The 19,431-nt window shown below is 37.1% G+C and overlaps 1 pseudogene; it reads left to right on the top strand.

Annotated features, from left to right (window-relative positions):
* Positions 1-12,172: 12,172 nt before the first annotated feature.
* On the top strand, positions 12,173-12,859 carry LOC148453464 (uncharacterized; annotated as a pseudogene).
* Positions 12,860-19,431: the final 6,572 nt, after the last annotated feature.

The following is a 19,431-nucleotide window of genomic DNA, read 5'->3' as shown; positions in this document are numbered from 1 at the left end:
TGATAACTTTACACTACACACTAATATTGCTATACACTACATGCTAACATTACCCTACATGCTTAATTGCTCTACACTACATGCTAACAGTACACTACACATTAACATTGCTCTACACTACACATTAACAAATCAGAACTAAGCCAGCACCAGTCTTAAAAATCACACCCAATATCTGAATTCACTCCAACTAAATCCCTTCCCTCTCATTAAAATACTTATCCCAGATCTGAATCCATAACCATTACAAACCATATCACAGATCTGATATCCTCCAATGTAACAATTCTTAAATGTAATCCACACCTTCCCGTTTAAACTCCTCTCTCCTGTATAATCTAATTAAAATAAACATTTATTTATTTTATACAATGTGAATCAGACCTCAGATCTATGGGGCGACCCAATTACAGAACTCACTCTGCCTGCCTTCCTGCGGTCTCTGCCTCTCCTGAGTCCTGCCTTGTGCTCTTCATCCTTACTGCACTCTAATTGGTTTATGGAGCCCTCCCATCACTGAGACTGGCGAATAGCACTGGCCATTAACCAATCAGCATTCTTGTAGTACAGCCACTCACTTACAGGTCTCCCTACATGGATCGTCGATATGACAAGACAAGCAGCTGGAAGGTAAAATGAGGATGCAGCCCAGCCGGTCTGCCCGCAACCTGACTGTCAGGCATGAAAATGCAGAGTGCAGATGTAGGTCATCATCGGTCAGAATCTGCAGAATTCTACCTGCCCCGGCCCAGGCCGCCTCTGACTGACTGACACAGGCAGATGCAATGAGCAGTTCACTTCACAGGCAGGATCATCTGCACTCTGCAGAGCCTTCTCTGAGCCTTAGTACATTAGTACCAGCAGTACCCCCTGATGGTGGCCCTGCCCATAGCGACAAATGAGTAGCTATTATCTTCAAGAAAGTGCTAGATAAATGTTAAGTAGAATCTGATTGGTTGCTATGGGCAATATCTCCACTATCTAAAAACCCACACTTTGGTTTATATTCCCCTTACTGTGCTGTAATGGGGCATTCTCATGTAGGCTAAGCTCAGAGAGGTTAATTTATCTTGGTGCCTTAATAAGGTACATGCAACCGATGTAATCAATGCAAATATATCAGTTTTTATTATTTATCTTTATAGAGGTAGAGAAACAATTCTGTCATGTACTGAATCCATCTTCTAGATACATGTAATTCATCCAAATGTACATATCCAAATAAAATAATGCTACAATAAAGCAAGGTATGTCAAGGAGACACAGTTGTTCAATAGCTCCCAGTGTTAATGCTATAATAAAAAGGATGTGTCAACTGATCATTTCATTAATCCAATACCCACACGGGGGTATAACGATCTCTATGTCCTTTCCCCTTTTAGTTTAATAACACATGAAATATGCTGTAATAAGCATGTAGTAAAACACTCAGGTATGGGTCTCCTGCTTCTTTTTAATTACATAAGAGACTCTCCCATAGTTTTTGGATTCTATAATCATCCAAAAAGAAATTCAAACTCTTAGGTGTATATTTACTAAAGTGAGAGTTTTTAGAAGTGGAGATGTTCCCCATAGCAACCAATCAGATTCTACTTAACATTTAACTAGCACCTTCTGGAAGATAATAGCTAAAATTTGATTGGTTGCTATGAGCAACATCTCCACTTCAAAAAAACTCTCACTTTAGTAAATTTACCCCCTTATACTGTGAAACTTCTAAATATGAACATGAGTTAATATAAAATGCCAACAAACAAAACACCAAATTAGGTTAGATTGGCCTTCTACAAGAGTTTGTATGAAATTAAACCTTGAATGTGTCCAGTGTTACAGATGTAATACCCTGATGGCTGCACTGGATCAGGCCTGATCCCAAAGATCCTTTTGGTAGGAGTGATGTATATGGATCCATAGTGGAACTACCCTGCTTCCAATTTGTTTCGACCTCTTTGGTCTTTGTCAAGACAATGGGAGTCATGTGAGAGGTCAGTATAATCATGCCAAGTTTGGCCAATTATAATTTTGATGTGTTGATGGATTGTGATCTATACAGAGTGTTGGGCACAAGGGGAAATTGCGCAAGGGGATATGGCTCATAAAATTGCGCACTGATGGTGACTATAAAACCCAGCATATGGATAGTGACTGTCCTGCCACAGATACGTATGTGCAACTCTGCATATGAGTAAAAATATGGATTTAGTTCCATGCTTGCTATGCACTGAGCTCTGCATCCACCCCTAGGTGTACAGTACATTGTGACTGTTCCTGTATTTAAACAAATGTGCTGTTTATAAGATGAGAAACTGCGTATTATAGTATTTCTGATGACCATTTTCCCATGTATCTAGTACCAGGCATATGGACCTAGTAAATGGACTTGTCAGAGTTTCATTGAAAACATTTTTGGTTTGCGAATGCATTCCTTACATCCTTATTTCTAAGTGTGTAAATGACTGGGTTTAGCATTGGTGTTATGGCAGAATATAACACAGATACAATTTTGTTTGTTAACATTGGAGAACTTGTTGCGACTCGAATATAGGTAAAGCCCATGCTTCCATAATAGACACAAACTACAGCCAAGTGAGATGTACATGTGGAGAATGCCTTACGACGCTCCTGGGAAGAAGGTATTCTCAGAATTGTCCATGTTATGCCAAAATATGAAATGAAGATGACCAACAGTGAGCTTAGAAGGACAAACAAAGACACAATAAAATCTACAAATTCCTTAAGCCTAATGTCCCCACAAGCTAATCTCAACAGTGGAGAAGCGTCACAAAAGAAATGGTCAACTTTATTAGGGCCACAGAAGTCCAGCTGAGTCAGGAAAAATATGGGAAGCATTGGTGTGAAGAGTCCACCCAACCAGGAGCAAACAAGGAGACACAAAACATAATTATCTTGCATTATCATAGCGTATCGTAGAGGATTGCAAATCGCAATATAGCGGTCATAAGCCATGACAGCTAAAAGGTAGCACTCAGTAGCACCTAGAAAGGTAAATATGAACAGTTGTGTGACGCAGCCATTATAGGAGATCTCTTGATTTCCAGTGATAATGTTAACCAACAGGTTGGGTAAAGTTACACTAATATACCAAATTTCTAAGAAGGAAAGGTTCCCAAGGAAAATGTACATGGGCTTCTGGAGTTTGATATCTCGTGACACTAATGCAACAATCGCTAGGTTCTCCAAAACTGTGACAATGTAGATTAGGAGAAATATGGAAAAAATAATCACCTGACAATGAGAACAATCTGAAAATCCAGTCAGGAAGAATGTACATACTGTTGTCCTGTTTGGCATCAACGATGAATAAAATAATTATAAATGCAGAATGTGGTAACACAAGAAGCTTAGCTTATTTCAAACTACAGTATATTATTTAACATGTACAAACTGTGACTTAATAAATGATTACAGATTAACCAATCTGAGACAACCTGATACAGTACGTATAATTTAGGAAACCTGCAAAAACAAAATGTACACATAATTCATTACTCATACATCAACATTTCATGAAATATATTGCTCATTTTACTATCTGTACTTCATCCTCTTACCTGAAAGGGTTATTATACAAATGTTGCTTGAGTAGATTTAGTTTAATATTTAGATGTTCTTTCCTTAAACTTAACCTGGGTACACACCTTAAGAAGGTGTGATTCAGGATTGCAGTGAGGGATGTAATGATACACTGCGCACAGCCATACACACTGCACGATCTGACATATGAGGGTGCAATGTATCATTACATGCTGCATGTAACTACACCATGTTGTTTACTGAATCATCCCATTGGATGTGTAGCACATCCAATAGGATGATTCAATGAAAGACAGCCAGGAACAATGAACAAGGTGTACACATGTGTATGATTTATCCATGTAAGGATGAATATCAGATGATATATATGGTGTGTACTCAACTTAACAGTTCTGCAATCCTCATGGAACATTTTTAAAATGAGTCATGACGCTAGAGCAAAGAAAGGGCCAATGTTTATTTTGGCAAAACTACCCTAAAACATTCATAATCAAGGGTTATTTTGCTGTATTTTCATACAGTAAGTAATTAGAATTCAGTCCAATACATTGTAGACACACAATCATATGATGTATATTGACATTTTTTTTTATTAATTCAACTAGTGTATGAGAACCTTTTTGTTATCAAAATCTTTCTCCTGTTCACCCGTGTCTGCTTTGTTTTGACTCAAACATAGACATAACAACCTGTGGTGAATAATACAACCAGAAAGTTTACAACAGTCATTGTATTTTAACTGATATTGAGTACAATGATCTTCTTGGTGGCAAAGACCATTTTACTCAATGAATTAGATTAGTTTGGTCAAGTCTTGGTGTGGCAAGCCAGTGTTATAATTTGAGTGTTGGTGGTAATTGGGAGTAATGGAGGTAAGAGAAGCTGCAGATTTAGAGACAGTTTGAGGAGCAGGGTACCCCTTGTGAATGCAGTAGCAATGTAATGTTAAGTTAATTTTTTGTACCTGATCAGAAAGAATTTGCAAAAAGTTTCAAAAGGCTTAGCAGCTGGCTACATAAGACCATTTAAGAGGCCATTTCCAGAAATATTGCCTGACTCATGTTACTTGCTAACTTCTTTGTAGTTTAATGTTTTGAAGTCTATTTATCATACTATAAAAATGCAGTCAATGTGTTTTTGAAGGATTGACATATTTTAGTGTCAGGGTCATTTAACAAATGGGTACCGCAGCAGATGTCAGAGATAGCTGCTGCTGTTCCCCTCTTACCAATTGCCAAAGCAATCCCCTTTTACTTAAGGCTTCTCAGTCGAAACAAGCCCAGACAACTTTTGGAGTTTCCGAGTAGAACCGATTCCCAGTTTGGGTCTGTGGTAAATTCAAATTAAATGATTTTTCCTGTTTTAATCAATTTTAAAGAAACCCAAATCCGAATCCAAACCAAAACACTTAAGGGTTGTTTTACCAAAACCATAACATTTGAGGGTGATTTTGCCAAAACCAAAACACAGGTTTACTTGCACATTTCTAGCTTTCAGAAGCCTCTATGGTAAGTACCACTTATACATAAGCCTGTGCATGCACATTAGCTCAGCTGGGTCCAAAACCAGAAGAACAGTGATTGCATTAGGACTATTTTCAGAACCTGTGTTCAGGAAAGAAACTTCATGTGAGTTGATAATATGGATAAGCTGATACAAAATGAAAGCTGAATGATCAAGACTATATTATAATGGTAAATGTAGCTTTAACAGTAAATTCTAAAAGTCTGCAGAAATATTTGTTTTTGATTGCCTTGTATAAATATATTTGGAAACAAACTCCAGCTGTTAGTGATTCACTAGTCTATGATAGTTTACGGTTGGGAAGTTTAAAAATAAATAGAAAAGTTAGCACTTATGGATTAGTTTAGTTATTGTAGTTATAACTATGAGTTTGGAAAACTTCCATCAGGGGTGTATATTTAATTCTTTGATTGGCATATGTTTTAGATAAATCTGGTATATAAGACTATATGACCTGTATGACAATAGCTTGCAAATCTGAATTTGCTTGCTTTGTACAGATGTGCAAAATAAATCTTAAGGAGACTTCAGTGTGTACCGTTATTCTTCCATAACATTTATTAGGAGGCCCCACCGAGATCCCACCATTGACACACGAAAGAGGAAGGAGAACTTAGAGCAAGGGTACGTGGTTCAACTGTGGCCACAAGGTAAGAACTTGTTTTCTTAATCTGTTCCATGTACTCTTTTTCTGGTCATCTGCCATTGTTTGTTATTTTTGGCTTGTTCTTGTTGAAGTATTTTTATTATTTATATATTATTGATATATTAAAAAAAGTTTAGAGTTTATTTTTTCTGCATATTTTTCTGCTTTATCTTGCTAAATGTAGAGAGGTAACTACTAATGAAATCTAATTATGGTCACTACATGTCCTTTTGAGCAGACCATAATTAAACTAGATAAGGACTGAGTGTGCATAATATAGAAAAAGGCCATTGTTTATCTGATTGCCTGAGACATCAATCTTCAGATAGATTTGCAGCCATTCAAAAAATCAGATTACTCATTAACATAAGAAAATTTAGGGGTTTTCTGGAAATTGTAGGTTACTGTAGAAACTGGATACCTATTATTCACAACTGACTGCACCTTTGTGTGACTTGATTAAAACCTATGTACCAGAACCTTTGGTAAATTCTAAACAAAAATTGTCATTTGAATTACTGAAAAATGAGCTCATAGGAGCCCAAAGGTTTCCCAGTTAAAAGAAGGATTATTTCTATTCTTGTCATGCTCTGGACACTTAAAATCACTTTTTTACCTCTCCAGTGCCTGTCCAGGCTAGTGTTGTGGTCTGCTCGCACTGTGCATCACTCCTGGATAGCATAGAGGTCTGCTCACACTGCACAACATTCCCAGCTGAGGTCTACTCCTGCCCTGTCTGCCCAGTGTCCTGTCACTGAGCATGGAGAAAGCTCTCCACAGTCACTTGCTCCCAGCATGTCTCCCCAGCATGATGGTATACAAACTGTTCCCTCCAGAACAACAGTGTGGGCACAGCCATGGTGGATTCTGTCACCTGATGCTCTTCCTCCACTCAGAGCACTCCTGCCAGACCAGCTGATCGCAGTATCCAATCCCTGGGGATCCATCCCTATAAATTCCTTTCCCTGACTGGCCTTCATTGTCAGTACAATGTTGCTTCTTGCTGAAGTTAAAGCTCAGTACTGAGCTCCCAGGTACTTTGCATCTGAACTGTCCCAATCAATTATATCCAGTTCCTAGATCTGGTAAACAAATCTCCTATAGCATTTTGTACACCAGTCTGGTTTTACCACTGAGACTTGTTCTTACAGCAACCATCAGTTCCAGCCAATACTTCCAACCATTGGTCTCATATGATGCTTAAACATGGGACTCATATCAATTAAGTTCATTAATTCATCAACATCGGTCCCAACCGATCAAGTTCATCAACATCGGTCCCAAATGATCAAGTTCATGAAGTCATCAACATCAGACTCCTATCAATTAAGTTCTTCAATTCTACAGCATCAGTCTCAAACTGATCAGTTCATCAATTCTTGAACATTGAATTCGGGGCCTGATTCAGAGCCGGATGCAATTTGCGCTCGCTCGTTCAGAAAAAGGGGCCGGATATTTAAATAGAGCGCTCGCTCTTTGCGGTCTGTTGACGCCTCTATGTCTGAATGAGCGAACGAAACATGCGCTCGCTATTTTGTAAAAAACGCCCCCCCTGGCTGCTCGCATCCTACGTCAACTCCGCTATTTATTACATTAATCGAGTACATCGAAAGGCATATGAACTGCTCACAGTGCTTGTGGTAGCATTTTCCTACCGCAATCATGCGAGCAGTTCAGACTAAAAGACAACCAAGTGACGTGGTCGATGATGCTGCTTTGTTAATTATGCACACCTTTAAAACACCCATTTTGACCGTTGGCACGCCTGCGTTCGGATCACCACTCCCCGTTTTCAAGCACCTTCCCCTGTTACCACCCACAAACGCCTCATTCTGTCACTCAAATTAGCAGGCATTCGCTATTTTGCAAGCACACAATTTCCGACCGCAATAACTGGTTCGCGCATGCATAGTACAACCCATACGCATGTGCAGATGTGCGAACATCACTCAGAGCGAACGAGCGGCCGCTTACGAGCGGCTCTGAATCAGGTCCTCAATTCCATCAAGTTCTTCAAATCATCAACATTGGTCTCAAACCGATCTAGCTCTCAATCCAGCATCATCAGTTCCAATACAAGTCTGCTCATTCATTCAGTATTATATATTCAGTTCCATTCCAACCTGCTGTTCAGTAAAGACTTTCTATACCTGTTCTCACCTTCAGGCCCATCATCCACTGCCATATCTCTACCTCCTCACATCTATAAATGAGGAGGCCCTGGCTCAAACCACTAAAGTTAATCCATGCCTTTTATATCTCCTCTTCAGTCTCGCACACCTTTTCCAACCTAAAACCAACCCTCAGACATGATAATTCTGTCATGAATACTTAGCACATATGCAGGAATGCTTACACAATTACATGGTGGTAAACAGACCAGTAACTTATTTCAGTGCCCAGTGAAACCCAGTAGCAAAGGGATTACCAGTATGTTTTACAGCAATATCAGCAGTGCTGTAATGACTAATGCACTGAACTGAATAAGCAGTTCAGACAGTACAGCCCATTTGAAAGACATTTGGACGTTTACTCTTTTTATTTATTTATCCTACTACTGTAATCACTGCAATTATTGAATTATCTCTCCCTATATTGTCACCATACTAAAGGGCAGTATATATCTCAGTGTTTTTATGAATCACAGACATTTTTATGTAAATTATGAGAATTAATTAATTTTATCTCTTGATTGATATGAATTATAGTCACTTTTTAATAAATAAACAACCATTAACATTACAAACACTTGCACATGTCTAATGTGTAGGATTTGTGCCTAAGTACCTACATCATATAATATATAGTATATTAAATATCAGCAGCTGTACCACTTGCAGACAAATCAGCAAGCATTGTTTTGGGTTACATTCTTAAAGTGTATGTCTCACATGCAGTAGAAGCTCTACTAACTTGTCAGAAAACTTGACATGTCACAGCTGCACACTTAACAAGATGGGAACTTGCCCTCATTACGCTACTATCATTACCCTGGTCATATGTAATATTTTGAACCCAGTTAGTTTACAACCTGTTAATGAAACTGATAAGATTCAGAGGGAGTAGTGGGGTGAAAGAAAGTGTAACCCCTCATGAGTACTTAAGATATGTAGATGAACAATACACTCCAAGGCTAGATTTGGAGAAGGTACCACTCTAGAACCCTTCCTTAGTCTACTATGTTGATGGCAGTTGTCAAAGGCAGACAGAAACTGGGACAATACAATCAAGGTATGCTGTGGTAGATGACAAAAAAATGTTTTTTCCACCCCTCTTTTACCACCACACTCAGCATAGTTAGCTGAACTAAAAGCACTAACAAAAGCATGCCAATTTGCAGAAGGAGAAAGTGTATATATATATATATACACTGATAGTAGATACACCTGTGTTGTCAGAGACAAGTTTGGTGAATTCTGGAGACAAAGAGACTTTATGACAGAAACAGGCAATCCATTTGCACATGCATAAGCAGTAAGGAGTTGCTAGAAGCTGTACAGCTACCTTCCTGGATTGTGGTCATTAAATGTCATGCCCATATGACCGGACAGGATGAGACTATTAATGGAAATCATAGAGCAGATATTGCTGTAACGGCAGCAGCACAGAGATATTGTAAAATAAAATGTTTGCACATTTACTAATGATAAATGTATACCAAGTGAACACACATTAATCAAAATGCAAAAGGCTTGTGATTTACAGGAAAGGACTAAGTGGGAAAATGAAAAGTGGAAATGGATAATGAATGGTAATGTTCTGAAGGTAAGCCAGTTGCCCCAAAATCACTCTTGCCAGCATAGGCGGAGATGTCCCATGGACTGATCCATGCAGGTAAGATGGCCATGATACTGTGCTTCCTGTATTATTTGCTTGCAGAAAAATGCAGGACAGCCAGTTAAAACAATACCTTCACATTTTCCTCAAACATCATGCCCTTTCCAAATCTTGCAGATTGATGTCAGTCAGCTTCCAATGGTTACAATGCTTCAGTATGCTTTGTTATGTTTAGATTTGTTTTCAGGTTGGGACGAAGGGTATGCTGTGGCTAGAGCAATAGCATCAATTATTGCTAAGAAACTCACACAGATATTTGTCTGTAAATATGGTATACCTTATGTCAGTGGTTCCCAAACTGCGCAGCAGCACCCTGGGGTGCCTCGGGACACTTGCAGGGGTGCCTCAGGTTGGAGATCCAGCACCAAATCAATTTTTTTATGGTCAATGTAATGTAAACATGTGTACAAACAGAAGCACAAACCTGTCCACCACCACATAACAAAACCTAAGGATGACAGGGGAGCACGTTACTTCACTTTATTACTTCACTACATTATTTTCTGAATTTTGCAATAACAAACTTTGGCTTAGAGGTGTCTTGAAAACAGTGCTGATAGTCTAGGGTGCCATGATTAAAAAAAAAATTGGGAACCACTGCCTTATGTAATGTCATCTAATCAAGGCACACATTTTACTGGTCTAGTTTTTAAAAATATGTGTCAACTTCTTGGAATAAAACAGCGACATACAGCATATCATCAACACCTAGTGGCAAAGTTGAATGTTACAATGGGACAATTAAAAATAAACGTTCTAAAGGGCCTATTCATCATCAGTTAATTTTCACAAAAGCAGATGAAAATGCACATTTTCACCTGCAATTGTGAAAATTAAGTGTTTTCGGCCATTCATCAAGAAGGTAAAGCAGGAGATATCACAGATATCTCCTACTTACCTTTCTCTCACGGAATGGCTCACTGTCCCCATACACTAGTATGGGGACAGTATTCATCAATCTCTGAAAATATAATATATTTGGAGCTTGACTGCAGGATAGTACTGCATTCAATCAGAATAACCCCTAGAGTAGAACTAAATATTTATCCCTAAGAGATACAGTACTGTTTGGAAAGCTACCCAATTTTGTTAAGGCACCCACATATGAAGTCAGTAAGAGAAATTATTTATCTGTGAATTATCTTATCTCACTAAGCAACAGGCTGAAGATACATTCTGCTGTGATCAGTACTCAGCCAATTCTTGTGGAAGGTGCTTGCCATGATCTACAATCTGGTGATGAGGTTATGGTCTGGTATTTCCTGAGATCAGGCTCACTGACAGACTGGTGGGAAGGACCTTATCAAGTTTTGCTGACAACTGCTGAGAAGACAACATGGGTTCATGCTACACATAAAAAAATTAAATATCCTGAGACAGCTCAATCAGAGGACATTCTTCAAGATACAGCTTCTTCACTTCACCAGTAAAAGCATCAAGTGAATGGTTTTTACAGGCAGCTCCTGTGCCATTTCCCAATTGAGTGATTCAGTCATAATAAAACATGGCCCACTTTCCAATGCAGTACCTCTGAAGAGATACATAACTCTAAAGATTACGATAAAAATCATCATGAACACAAAAATACTTTTGGGCCCAGGGCCAGATTTGAGACTTTGAGGTTGCATTCTGTGGATGGGGTATTCTGATTAAAAGTTTAAATATTTCATTCTTATTGAAAGTTTAAATAAATACTATGGATTATATGATCAATAATACATATGATAACTATCAGTTATGTGGTAATGGTGTACTAGGAAGAATACATGTATGTAAGGGGACATCGTAAAGGCGATTTGACAGGAAATCCCATTATAGAAATCCATAGTAGGATTGCAAAGACACTTAAATAAAGTAAATGTACTCACCTACCTAACAGTGTAAAGGAGGCATACTGTACTTATACTTGCTCACTTTATCAGCATCACAGATATGATACATAAGGAATCATCATGCCATAAGCAAACAAATAGGAATCACACTGGTTTAACAATGCACCTAAAATGCAGTCTGTAGTGGATTTTCCCTATCTTAATGTATCAGCAGTTAGTTTAATTTATGCCCCTGCCTTGCAAATGACAATTGCTATAGGGAGACCTGATTTTATCATTAATATAGATGATAAACAATGAATAGGACAGAAAATAATTTATAAGGATAAAGAAGTTAGCACATTACTTGTTAGAGGACAAAATCTGGGTTATACTAACTGTACAGGAACAACTTTTGTAACTAAAGTACCGTACCTATTCCTTGACTAATCTAAGCTCCTGTTGGTATTTAATTGATAATGAGGGGTCTTTGGTTGTGAATAAGACCTTGCTACAAAAGATAGTTGTACTTTTCACAATGCAATTGTACAGATGCAACAGGAACAATATGGATTTCTTTATGGCATATATGGGAATCATTTATACTAAAGTAGCAGGCTTGCCTTTGCCTAAGGGTATTGTATGAAGCTTGTTGAAAATGTGTCTTTTCACAGATTCCCTTAGGAGCCAATGGACAATATATACTGTTCTATGTAGGTCTCTTTGTGGAAGTTACTGATCACTTAGCTCAATACCCGAAAATGATACCTGTAAAACATGACTTGCCCGCTGATCTGACATACTGTACCTGAAACAGCATAGCAAAAGGGAAGTGAAAAAAAGGGATATTTCCTTTATATTCTCAGATGGTCAGCATACTGCTATAGTACTTTTTCCATTAGCCACTATTTTCATGGTAGAAAAAGTGATTTCAGAAATACTGATTTTAATGGATCAGATGATAGGAAAATTAATTTTTTTCTCTGAATCAAACAATGAAAGAAGTTGCCCAAATTCAGAAAGTGGCTTTATAGAATAGAAGGGAGCTGGACCAATTGTTGGCAGCTAAGGGAGGTAAATATACTGTAGTTGTAGAATGTTGCACTTATATAGACAATAATAAGTCAGAAATGATTAAACATTTGAATAAGGTTGAAGAATTACAGAAAGACTTGAGGAAGATAGATGCTGGAAAAGAGTGAGATCCTGTTGGATGTTTGGGTAACTTTTCTCTGGAATAAAACAATATATTAAGATGGGCATAATTATTTTAAGGATAGTATTCATAAGCTTCAACTGTGGACCAATAATTTGCATACAATGTATTAAGGGACTTAGGAGGTTAAAGGCAAAGAATGAAATGACTACCTTAATTATAGAGCAGGAATCACAAGTGTATAGTGACATACAGAAAACATATGAAAATCTGATTCATGAAACTCTATTTGAGACCCTAGAAGCAGGAAATGGGAGAATGAATGTTTAAAATTTTAGACAATAATCAATTTGCTATATTGTCACTTTCTTAGTCACTCCAAAGGTTCATACAGTATAATAAAAATTTGTGACACCTCATCTAATGCGGCAAGTATCAAGTTTTAATCCAGTCCCATGTATCTACCATATCCTCTTTTGTATGCCTCCCTAAGCCTCTTTAGTAATTCAGATAAAAACTATTTGATTTGTGTAACCGGATGCTGATGAGAATTAGCAGAGAGAGAATAATATGGATAAGTGAATACAAAATAGTTGCTGAATGATCAAGAATATATTATAATAGTAAATGTAGCTAACAGTGAATTCTAAAAGTCTGCAGAAATATTTTGTTTTTGATCACCTTGTATAAATGTATTTGGAAACAAATGCTAGCTGTTGGTGATTCACCCTTATATGATAGTTTGCAGTTTGGAAATTTTACAAGAAATAGTGCATGCATAATAAATCTTAAGGAGACTTCATCATGCATCATTATTCTTCCATAATAGTTGCCCTGATAAAATATTTGTTATTGCTGCGAAATATGGAGATAAATTAAAATAATAAAACTAAGGATATTCTTAAATAAGCAAGAAGAATACATGGATACACGGGTTATTTTTTCTCAAAGAGTATTTTTAGATTTTAATGAACAAGTGGAGTAAATTTTGGGAAAATCGCATTACTTGTAATAGGAGCGTTAATAATGCTGCTTTGAAATCATGCTGTACACACAATACAAGATTTGCAGTCACTTATGATTCGCACCTGTGTCATGCACCTAAGAATCTCAGTGCCTCCAGCGGTACTTGAAACAGATGTGCTTTGCGGATATTAGTTAATTTATCTTGCCAATTCCCACTAATCGGTCACACTTACAATAAAAAATGTGATCTAACATTTTTAAAAAAAGGCCAGAAGTGTAAAAAAACCTGCCCTGAACTGTCGAATGTCTTTGATATAGAAATGGTAATTTTCCCTATGTCCACTTTTTATTGCTGCTGGGCACTAATTAAATATTAAAACTGAGTAACATTGTAAGGATCACTATACAGGTAAGCTGGGGCTTGTAATATCACAACAGCTGGAGAGCCTACAGGTTAGCCATGCCTGGATTAGATGGCTTCAATTCCAAAAGTTACCCCTATAGTCATTTTGAAAATATTTATCATGCCACTATACTGTATATATTTACTCTGTATATTCTGCATGTTTAACTTACACATTCAGGTTATTTTTTCCAAAGTTTTGGGATTATCAACAATAATAAAGTACTGTAGTTGTGTGAATTTATTGGTGATTTTCTACCTCCTAAAGATACTAATTTTCTAACTGTTAAATTCCAATATGAGATTAAATACATGTAAAAAATATTTTTATCTTTGACATTTCCTGGTTTGGGTTATGTAGATTTTCTTTGTACAGTATATGGCTACTCTCTCAAGAGGAGCTATTAATTAAGCATATGGAGTTAGTAGTGTGATGTATACAGATATCTACAAAGCCAGTGGCCGCATTCTTGACAATCAATGCTTTGGAAGTTTGATTGCCTGTGATTACTGCCATGACAATCAGTGGGGTGAAAGCATATGCAATTATAAATGCAAAATTTTGGAAAGAAAGGTTACCAATGCAGAATACATAAAATCTTGTATAATAGTCTGTATTATCTAAAAACAAATAGGCAATTTATTACTGCATCATCTAAAATCAAATGGCTACTTTTCCATGGTTCCCAACACTCCCTAGATTTGTTATGATGATTATATATATATATATATATATATATATATATAATTGCCACTGGTCCGGCACTCCCAACAAGATGTCCCACCTGCAGTCGGTAACCTCACAAAAATATACATACAGTACTCGTCAAAGGAGCGGCACTCAGGACTCAAATAACGATTCAAACACTGGAAATTGATGCCAACATCAAGCTCCAGTGTTTGAATCGTTATTTGAGTCCTGAGTGCCGCACCTTTGATGAGTACTATATATATATATATATATATATATATATATATGGGTCATTCCATAGAATAAAGGCCCCAATTAATGAAAATTAATCTGTATCACTGCAAATGAGAAGACATTTTCAATTTCAGATGATGTAGTTAACATTGTTGACTGGTTCTATGTTGAATATGCTGGTAAGAGTTTCCCAGGTGAGATCAAGGACATCAGAGATGGTGAATAGTTAGTGAGCACAATGGAGCTAGCTGGAAGCAACTGGAAATGGCCATCAGCACCAGATGACATATTTTATACATCTTCACAGTTAATCAGGAAGATAAGCAAGCCTACATTGATCAATTCATGTGGATTCTACAGGTTTGAGTAATTTGTATCAGAGCCCTTTGACTAGGGACAGAAATGTAACATGAGTCACATTTTTAGGTACTGTGAGTCACATGTCAAAATTGATTATAAGTAAAGTTTGGTTAGTATTCAACTTGTGTTTGTGTGTCAATTATAGGTTTAGGGTCTTATAAGTGTGTAGTATAACAATCATATTGTAAAATAATTAGGAGAGCAGGTTTAAATAAATATATGTGTCCTCAGTTCATGTCCATTCTGTTTTAACATGAGTCATGCATGTAAACAATAAAATGTAACTACCAATAGTGTTCTTTTATTTGCTTCTAAGAATTAATTATGACTACCTACCTTATATATTATTGTATGACTACCTACACCATATATTATTGTATATACTATATATATATATATATACATACAGTATATACATTAGTAGCACTTACCTTGCAATAAAATTAATAATAATGCTGATATACTTTTGTTACATGAATATAAACACACTGGATGGATACTTTAAACATTGTTAATCCCTTAATCCATAAACAGATGCATGTAAAGTAACCATATTCTCACTTGGAATTCTTCTACTCAGACAGAATGTGTGATTGCTCTCTGGAAAGAATCCACATCTACTGGAAAGTCTGTCAGTAACATAATGCTGATGACTGTAAAAATTTACACGTATAACCATTTTTCCATCATTGACTAATTTAATGTGTTTAAATAGTGAATACTGCAAACATGTCTGCACCCTGATCTCACAGTGTCACACTTAGATCTGAGGTTAGCCAGGAACTAACTCATGCTTATTTATACTATAGCTTCATGAAGCACTGGAGACATTGTCCATGTGGATTGTGCAATATCATCAAGGGGAAAAAAATTCACAATAATTATTTTGGCATCATAATTACCAGCACCCTACTCTATTTGTATAATGTAGTAAGCTGCAAAGGCATTTTCTGGGTTATTGTTTTCCAAAGTGAACTTCAAATGAGGAATATAACAATATAAAAAAATCCCTATAAAATATATCAGGTTTTTTTGACTACACAATAGCTGCAACATTATGGCAATGACTGAATAGGGGAACACATGGAAGGGACACTGCCAAATAAGAAAACTGGATGCTGATAGCATATATTTCAAATGAAAAAGGAAGGAGCACTTCTCAGGTGGGCACACTTAACCCCTCAGAGAAGTACTCCTTCCTCTTTTTCGTTTCTACTGTACACTGTACTTCTAGGAGCACCTACTTACATAAATATTGAGTGATAGGTATTTCAACTACATAACCAATTATTACCTCCAATCTAGTGTTGGGAAGAGCCCCCTCCTCTGCAGCATATATATTAAACATACATGTTCAGTGTTCTATTTATACTAAAGGCCTTGAGCTATGCTCATGAACCCAGACAACACTACCCCCCCAGATTATTGTGAGACCTCCCAAACTCCCATATAGGTAGGCAAAGGTCCAACATTTCAGATATAATTTATGTCTGAAGCTCTGCTTATATTTCATGGCACAGTTTCTGTGCTGCCTGTTTACATGTCTGATTATTTGATTGCCTTTGGTGCCTTAATGTGTCACTAATAGTGATTTGCACATTGTTGCACTATTCACTTTACTTTAGCAGCAGGTTATTGTTTATGTGAGAAGTGCAATGTGAAATCTTGATATTGAAACAGGGAAAGTGGATTATAGTGAACAGCGACAAATCAGTATAAAAAAGAGAACAATAGATGATTAATAATTTTCTAAATAATATATCAATTTTAAGCGACCTTTTAATATTACCTTCTTCCCTGCTACACTGTACAGTCACCCACATATGCACATATCCCATATGTGGCATCATACACACAGTACCATTGATTTCCCCTGGTGGTGCTGGATACCAACCTGGGCATCATGGGTGGAGCTAGATACGCCCCTTAGATGATGCAGGACATGTCTTTTCATGACTCACCCATGTTTTGCTTTCATTTTACTATGGTAATCTCCCCAAAATGATTCCTCAGCAACAGGCAAATATGCTCATTACCCCAGACACCACTCTCTCCAGAGTCTTGCACTGAATTAAACTCGCACCCCAGAAAATTGGACTTATCATCTGTTCTCTTATTATCTGATTTTTGTTGTTATGTGTTTGCAAAGGCTGACCTTTGCAAACACATTCTGTTTAAAAAAAAATACAGTTTCTGCTTAAGAACTATGATCTCAATAAATCTCAGTTTTCCAGTGTTAGCCCAAATACTATTCATAAATGGTTAAAGCTGTTGTGAATGGGATGTAGTTTATAATCTGGCTGTCGGGATACTCGTGCTCATAATGCCAGTACCAGAATCCCAACTTCAGTCAGAATTATATTGCCAGCATACTGACCGCCAGCATCCCAACGGTAAGTATTGAGTTTAGGGAGAGGGTTAAGGTTAGGCACTAGGGGGAGGGTTAAGGATAGACTGTGGTGGGAGGGTTAGGTTGAGGGGTAGGGTCAGGAATAGATACTTTCCTGCATGTGTTGGCATCCTAAACCTGTTGAGATGCCAGCATCTGGATTCTGACCATCGGGATCCTGATCGCCGGCATCCAGTACCCAACCCATTGTGAATACACTCCATTAGTAGTATTAAATATATGCACTTATATGAAAATGTTAAATAAATAGTTTATCTGAAAAGTTTTTTTTCTCCCTTGATCCTGTGCCAGAGGTAGAGTTATCAAGATATTTCAAGCACTTTCTAGAAATGGTTAAAAAAAATCTCACATGTTTCATCCATTTTGTAAACTTTATCAGGGAAATATTTTTTTTTTTTATTTGCATGTAAAACCAAAGAAAAAAACAAACAGTACAATCCTTAATATTAACATGTGAAAAAAACATTTACCATTTCACTGTGTAACACCATATAAACAATCTTTATTTTATTTCATCTATCTCTCTTAACAGTCACTTAGCAACTTCTTTATTATACAGCATAGGACTGTGAGAGGTTCCTCCTCTGAAAAAGTAATCTTGGGGGCACATGAGGCTGAGTATTGCCAAAAGCTCAATTTATTATAAAATCAAGGAATCTCCCTACAAGATTTATTACTGCTGGTATTACATCCCTACTAAACTCAACAAAATATTCCCTTCTACCTCACGTGACTGTTGGAGAAAATACAGCCACAGGGACTCTATGGTCCATATCTGGTGGTCTTGTCCTTTGATAATGCCATTTTGACATTCTGTAAGGTGCACAGACTTTTGAATGGCCTCTTTGAGGCCCTTTGTAACAGGGGACTTTTGAATATTCTTGCGATGCTATTTTCCTCAAGGCCTTTCTACCAAATTAGCTGCACATATTCTCAAAGCAAACAAGTTCTTGATAGCCAGAAATTGAAAGGACAATGCACAAATTTGGCTTCTAGTGGCCATGGAGAAAATAATTTATCTGCATGGCAGAAGGCATATGGTTAATTAAGTTTGGGCTCCTTGGTTATTTGGAGGAGGCATGTGCAGTGAGAGGAGTATTTGTTCTGGGGCTCCTCCCTACCTCTTTAGTTGCCCACATTCCCACTTAATTTAAACTTGATCTAGCAGCCTCCATCCTTGTGGATGATCAGTTATCTCCTTCCCTTTTACCAGTTTGGGTTAATGGCAATAATGTGACTTTTGCCCTGTATTCTAGCCATCTGTGTAAGCTTGTGGGTACTCTAAATAAGGGCCTTGGAAGATTGTGTGTTAACAGAGTTGTATCAACACTAGAACAGATGAACAAAGACCACTGTTAATATGTGCTGACCATGCACTTGACATGCACATTATAGCTGTTATTGAGGCTTAAATTGATAAATATGCAGAATAATAGTTGATTTGTACATTTTATAATACCAAGTTTTTAACTGGAATTTCAGCTACATAGTAAAATCATAAAACAAATTTATGACTCTTTATTAAGAACTATAATTGAGGCAATACTTGCTGTTAAAAAAAATTAGAGCAATAACTTACAGTATGTATTCTATAAGCTTATATATATTAACTGGGAAGTTAGCACCTCCAACAACACCTCTAATTACTGCTCTACTGGGGGAGAAAGGCAGTTAGCAAGATGGGATGCTAGTTTTTTTGACTGGACCCAAGGATGGCATTCAGTATCAACATTTTTCAGTCTGGGTGTCAATTTTGGGCTTCCCAGGAATGAAAAAGCTGATGTCTGTACACTGCATTGAAGTTAACCTTAGTTAAGTATATCTTTATATCTTTTCAG

This window comes from Taudactylus pleione, unplaced genomic scaffold, assembly GCF_031769625.1.
Source record: "Taudactylus pleione unplaced genomic scaffold, aTauple2 ptg001150l, whole genome shotgun sequence".
Taxonomy (NCBI): Eukaryota; Metazoa; Chordata; class Amphibia; order Anura; family Myobatrachidae; genus Taudactylus; species Taudactylus pleione.
Note: the sequence above shows the minus strand (reverse complement) of the source record. Positions and strands in the feature narration are given on the sequence as shown.